Here is a 7144-nt window from a genome sequence, read left to right on the forward strand (position 1 = left end):
CCGCCCGCCCGCCCGTCGCCGCTCCACCCCCTCCCCTCCCTTCCTCGCGCCTTGCCTCCACCCCAGCCTCGATCGGCGGTGCGTTGCCTCCACGAACCGGGCAGGGCCCCGCCTCGGCCCCTCCCCGAGCACGCCTGGCCACGGCTCCGGCCAGCGGCCCGCGTCCCTGCCCGGCCGGCCCTGGTGCTAGCTCCGGTCGGCGGTGGGCTCTGCTTCTCCGGCCGACCACGACCAGCCCCGTCCCTCCCGGCCCTCCATCGCCGTGACGCTCCTCTGCCCGGTGAGCTATGCTCTTTTTTTTCATTTTTCCTACTATGACATTCATAGTTTCATATTAATTTGCTGCAAATAACTACTATGTATGGACATGTGTAACTTATCTTCATAAAGACAAGTGATGTAATTGTTAGCATTGTTCTCTTCTAGATTTTATGTCCATAAGCCTAATATTTGTACCAATATGATATGTAATGGATTATGACAATATATGCATGTGAGATTAATGGATGGTGTATTCGGCCACTAAGTCTATTCACATATGCATGCAAAACAAATTTTTGAGTTGCTGTTTGTGGCATGTTCTTTGAGTTGTTGACGTCTAGAGATGGCATGGATATGAGGTGAAGTTGTGTCTAAATCCTTGCTATGTGACATTTAGTTTCTAAAATAGTTGTGTGAGATGTGCTCCAAAATTGACATATGATGAGTGGTTATTTAATCATGATGATCTTGCTAAAAAAATTGAAGGACAAAATTTTACACTTGACGAAATATGATTTTTTTCATAGTTTAAACTGTCAATGCTTAACCTATTTTTTTGCACTTGGTCGAATTAACAGGATTTGTGGTGTTCCATCTTCGTGGAGTGACCGTCGACGTTGGAGGTGTTTGTCCACGATCGTCCCTCCTTTGATCGACTACATCCTCTACATCGGAGGGTGAGCAACAATTCCATGACCTCGTCCACTTTTTTTCCATGTCACTAGATTGAATTTTCACATCAAGTCGCGTAACCTAGGTCTCCCGTCCGAAAGGGTTGCATCGATAAATATGCATTCAATTGCATATTTATCACCGCAGCTCTTTCGGATTGTCCAGTGCTTTCCACGGACAGCCCGAGGATGTGTAGATTGGGTACGTTGTTCATGCTCTACCCCGTTCCGAGACAGGATTTCGGCGGCGCCTCCCTGTTGTTCTCCGGATCCATATTCTCTCGACATTTTGCCGAGACGTGTATTTGGAGAACAGCGGGGAGGTGCTGCCGAAATTTTGTCTCGGAATGGGGTAGAGCATGGACCGTACTCAATCTACACATTCTCGGGTGGGATTAGGACCCATCTTTACCTATTAGAGATGTAGGTGGATTACTCGTCAACCTTGTAAAAAATAAAATAGTGATGTTGGTAATTTAAATGAATCCTTAATTTTGTTGTGTGGCTTCCAATAAAGCAGAGATGGCAGATAATCAGTGGATGTATAGTGGGTTTATCTGTCGGAATCAAGTAACAACAGAGTGGGTCGAGAAAACTGATGTGTTTTTGAAAGAGATATTCCGTAGTCCAATGAGGATGGTGCCAGAATGCCCGTGTGCCAGATGTGGGAGACGTATCCGCAGAGATAAGAGTGAGATGACTAAGCACCTTCGCACGCATGGATTTATGCCCAACTTTAATATGCCGATAAACTTTGCCTAGCGGGACCGTGGTAGAGAGGATGTGATACGACAGCGCGTTGCTGGTTATGAGGACGATGGGGTTAGAGACATGCTAGATGATGTCTTTGCTGCACAGCCGACACCTCCGTCACATTCAGCGAATGAACCGGAGGAGCCGGAGGAAACCGCAAAGGCCTTCCTGGAAATCTTGGCCTCGTCAAAGAAACCTCTCTATGAGGGTGCCAAGCTGTCTGTGCTGGATGCCATCTCGCAACTGATGGCAGTGAAGGCTGAGTACGGCTGTAGCCGAGGTTGCTTCGAAGCATTTCTGGGAGTATGGGCTAACAGCCTGCCCGAGGGCCATGAACTGCCGAAAACCATGTACGGTACGAAGAAAATCATGAAGGCGCTCTCCATGGACTATGAGAAAATACATGTTTGTCCAAAGAATTGCCTTTTGTTTAGGCATGAGTATGCGGATGACAACTACTGTAGGAATTGCGGTTCCTCTCGGTATATTGAGGTGGTCGATAAGCATGGTCAGAAGCGGCAGCTAAAAATCCCTGTGAAGGTTCTTCGGTATCTTGATTTTATAAAAAGACTGCAGCGCCTTTTCATCACCGAGGAGTCTGCCAAAATGATGAAGTGGCACAAGGAAGGGAAAAGGTACAATCCAAAAAAAATTGTACATACATCAGAAGGTGAAGCATGGAAGTCATTCGATATAAAGTACCCGGAGGAAGCAGCCGAGGGAAATGACCCGACCGAATCAATGGATGAAGAATTGAGATGGGTTTCCATGGGTTTTGACCCTGTCGTCATGACATGCGAAAAGTATGATGTGAATGGGTATCGCTTCCATACAGAGGAGCACCAGAACAGTCGGCCTGATCCCAAAACCATAAATACCGGAGTCTTCACTGAAGGAGATAATAAAATAGATTACTACGGAAGGGTAAGGAAAATATACGAGCTTACATTCAAACTTGGCCGCGAACACCTAAGTCTCACTGTGTTCAAATGCCGATGGTTCGACCCCAAAAAGGGCCTGAGACATACGCCTTCTGTTGGTTTAGTTGAAGTTAAACCATCAACCGTCTATGCCGGAGCTGATCTCTTTATCGCCGCTACCCAGGCCACACAAGTATATTATCTGCCTTACCCATGCCAGAAAGAGTACCTAAAGGGTTGGGAAGTTGTGTTCAAGGTGTCGCCGCATGGTAAGCTACCGGACCCGAACGATGATGATTACTACAACATAAACCCCATGACATACGAGGGACTGTTCTATCAAGAGGAACATGATGACGTGGTCCGAAACAACGAGGATGATGACTTGGGTTATGTTGACCTGGACCCAAACGACGACGACGCACGGATTGATGGTGAGGCAGTTGTGAATCAAAGAGACATAATTATGCTTGAAAAGTTAAATGAAGACGCTGACGATGAGGAAGAGCCTCCACCTCCGTCAGATAACGAAGAAGATATGCGTGATAGTGATGATGAGACCGCTCCACAAATAGATTACAATAGTGATGATTCATATGGGTTCTAGAAAATGTAAGTTCTTTTAATGATCATTAAAATAGTATGCTTAATGTGCTCTTCTGGTATTAATGTTTTTCCTGTATGCTTGTTTAATTGATATCCTTACTAATTGTTTATTCTCTTCTCAATGCAAGTTTGCTAATCATGGGCAAGTCCAGCGGTGCCAGTTTCCTCAGTAAATTTAAAGGACTTACTCGGAGTGGACGAGCCCACAAGGTTCCCTCCCGACTACGCGAGGATGACACCTCACAGGGAGGTGGAGGGGTCGGGGGAGGAGACCCTAGAGGAGGAGGCGGTGGGGGAGAGCCCCTAGAGGAGGAGGAGGTGGGGGGAGAGGCAGCCGGGGCAAAAAACTCCGGGCCGTGTCCGAAATAGGAGGGTCTTCTTCGATGCCCTCCCATATAGAGGCACCTTCTGAGTCTGAGGAGGAGGAGTATGTTCCTGACGGCGAGGAGGAGGAGGCCGAGGAGGAGGGTGAGGAGGAGGAGGCCGAGGAGGAGGGTGAGGAGGAGGAGGAGGCCGAGGAGGAGGGTGAGGAGGAGGGCGAGGAGGGTGGAGGGGAGGTTGATCCCGAGTTGTGGGGTGACTTGCCACCGGGTGCTCCGCAGGGGTGGCTGCGTGGTAATGTCGGACTACCTACACCACCTTCTATCGAGGAGCACAAGTGGCTCATTGAACCTGTGGGGACAGAGTAAGTGCCTCTCAATCATATTTTCAACACATGACAACATTTTCTTATTGTACACATGGCAATCATTTGATTCTTTTGCAGAAACTGGATCCTTCGCGGAAATGGCCGTAAACCGAACGGCCTTATCACTGTCCTGTTGAAGCACTTTTGGCCTGGCCTATTCTGCCCGCGGCCAGACAGGGACCCGCAGCTGCGGGTTTTGGCCACGAGCTGGGCCCACTACGAGGCTTGCAGCAACGCGGAGTACGGGACGGCCGCTAAGGCCGTGATCACCAAATTTTGGGTAAGTTCTCTTCTGAATCACTTGTCTTCAGTTTCGTTCATAGTTTATCATTGGATCACTCAACTCATGCCTTGTTTGCTTCTGGTTTATGCAGCAACTCTATAGAGTTCTTGACGAGCACAAGGCCAGAGCCGACGTGGTCTTGCTTGCGGCTGCGAAGAAGAAAGCTCGTCAGTTGCAGTACGAGGTGCGCTGGGTTGCCGTGTCGCAGTACTACCACTACTACCTGCACCAAAAGATGACCAAAAGTCAAGCGCAGAAGCAGCGACTTACCTTGAACAGGGAGCAGTTCATGATGGTAACTATTACTAACTTTTCATTGTTTCAAGCAGTCAACTCTATGTTTTGTGCTCACATGTCATGCTTCCAAAATTTGCATAGGTTGTTCCTCGTTGGTGCTATGGAAGGCATGACGGATGGGCGAGTTTGGTGGATAGGTGGCTCGGCGCCGATGCAGAGTTTGCTGCCAAGAGCATCAAGGGCCGGGCTAACCGTGGAGCCGACGGGACACACGACCAAGGAAACAGGAACCACTGGAGCTTCAAGGCCATGAAGGTATATCTATGTGCATGATGCATTTTTGTTCTTCTTTACCGTCATGTTCTTATGTATGGCTAACTTCTATTTGACGTTGTAGGAGGACAAGTTGAAGAGGCCGCTCTCAGACATGGAGTCGTGGAAGCTGGCCCGCGAGCGGAGTCGTCGCAAGGAGGGCGAGAGCCAGTACTACGGCAAGACCAAGGAGCACCTGGGGTCTTACATTCATCACTATCAGGAGTTGCATCCGGATGTTCCTGTTGCCGAGGTCGCGCAGTCTCAGATCGACGACACAGCGGTGGTGGCCATCCAGGGGAAGAAGAATGGCCAGTATCCGTGTTTCGACGGCTTGATCACTCCTTCGATCTCGTACACACAGCTTCGGGCTAGCAACCCGAGCCAGTTAGAGAGTACGGGGCGTTCACAGACTCCTTTAGCCCGCCAGCATGCTGTAAGTACTTCCTCTTTATCTTTTTCTATCTAGCATTCTCAGTTTATTTTTAGCATTGCTCACTTAGAAACAATCTAAATTATGTAGGCATATAAGGAGTTTGTCGAGCATAGGAATCTCGAGGTGCGGGAGTACTTGAAACGAGTGAAGGCAAACGATGATTACAACCGTCAGATGATGACGGTTAGTTCTGCCCTCTTAAAACCAAGCTAAATTTTTGCACTTTCATTCCTTCTGATCTTCTAGTTTGCTTGTTTAACTAACATTCAGGCTATGTTGGCGGCTTGGAGTAACGGCACGGGTCCACCACAAATGGGACCCCCACCACCACCTGCGGGAGAACCCCCACACGTGCCCACGTTCGATGAATGGGTGGCACTAGGCAGTGATGGTCCGGTTAGTACATTTGCCTAACTACTGACAAACTAGTTCTCGTTCATTCAACACTATCATATCATATTTACTGTTAGAATCTTTTCTGAAACATGTAGGGGACCGGTGGCTCGACTCCTGCTCCGTCGACCCTAGTCACTCCGATCTGGCAGAGTGGTGGTGGTCGCGATGGCAGTTTTGGCGGAGGTGGTGTTGGTTTTGGCGGAGGTGGTGGTTTTGGCGGAGGTGATGGTTTTGGCGGAGGTGGTGGTTTTGGCGGAGGTGGTCTTGCTTGATGATTCCGTGCATGTGGCCGTCGTGCCATGCCTTTCATATTCCTACTTTTATGATGTTTCATGTCTTGCACTACTTTTATGTTCATGAACTTGAGTCGGTGATGATCTTTAGATGATGTGATGAACTTGAGTATGTTTAGATGATGATGGTGAACTTGAGTATGTTTAGATGATGAACTGTCATATTTCTGCATAATTTCATATTGTTCTGTTTTGAAATGCTGTCAAATGAATTGGAAAAGAGAAAACAGGGAAAAAAAACTATGCCTATGGCAAAGCCGTCGGCATATATAAGCTCAGGAGTCACCAGGGCTCGCCACATGGCGGATCTATGCCGACGGCTTTGCCGTAGGCATAGATGAAAATCTATGCCGACGGCAAAGCCGTCGGCATACCTCTGCTGCCAGGAGTAACCAGAAGAAGACACGTGGGCATAGATTCATCTATGCCTACGGCTTTGCCGTAGGCATAGCCCTGCCACGTGGCATTGCATGATTCGTCCGCGTTTTTGACGGCGCCGTCCGTTGCCGTCAGACGAAAAAGACTGCCGACGCCTATACTGTGCCGATGGCGACGCTAGGCCGTCGGCATAGGCCCCTATGCCGACGGCTTTACTATGTCGACGGTCTGACAAGACTACGCTGACGGCATCTACGCCGACGGGTCTATGCCGACGGCAGCCGTAGGCATAGGCCTATGCCGACGGCTTGGGGGCCTATGCCGACGGCCCTTGGCCGTAGGCATAGACCGTGAGTCCGGTAGTGAACTCCCGGAAGCACGCGTCCGCGAACGCCGTCCACCCTCCTCGCACTTGCGGAGTTAGTAATTTGTGTAGCCAAATTACAAGATCTTATTACACGCCCCTGGGGCTGGCCAGCCGTGGTACTCGTCTTCGAGGATATGAGAAGTCTTCACGTTCGTGGATCCACGAACGGCTGAGCTATAGCATGAAAAATGTCTACTGTGACCTGCAGACATTGTTTGTGTTTTTTTGTTGAGAAATTGTTTTTGAGCATCTGTTACGTAATGTGTGTAACTGCAAAAAATAAATTTTTTTTTGAGGCATGCAAAAAATAAGTATAAATACGATTTACTGTGACCTGTAGTAGCCCATCAGCACCACGAAACGGGTCCAGCCCAGTAGTAGCACCTCCGTTTTTCTCTGTCTCGGCAAAGCCCAAACTTCATCTAAAGAAAAGGCAAAGCCCAAATCACATGGGCCAGCCAATATTTTGGTATGGTTATCCAAACAGCCCCTGAATCTCTCGTCCGGCTTCTTCTTCCTCCGGTCTCACCTATGGATCTTTCT

This window comes from Triticum aestivum, chromosome 6B (genome assembly GCF_018294505.1).
Source record: "Triticum aestivum cultivar Chinese Spring chromosome 6B, IWGSC CS RefSeq v2.1, whole genome shotgun sequence".
NCBI lineage: Eukaryota > Viridiplantae > Streptophyta > Magnoliopsida > Poales > Poaceae > Triticum > Triticum aestivum.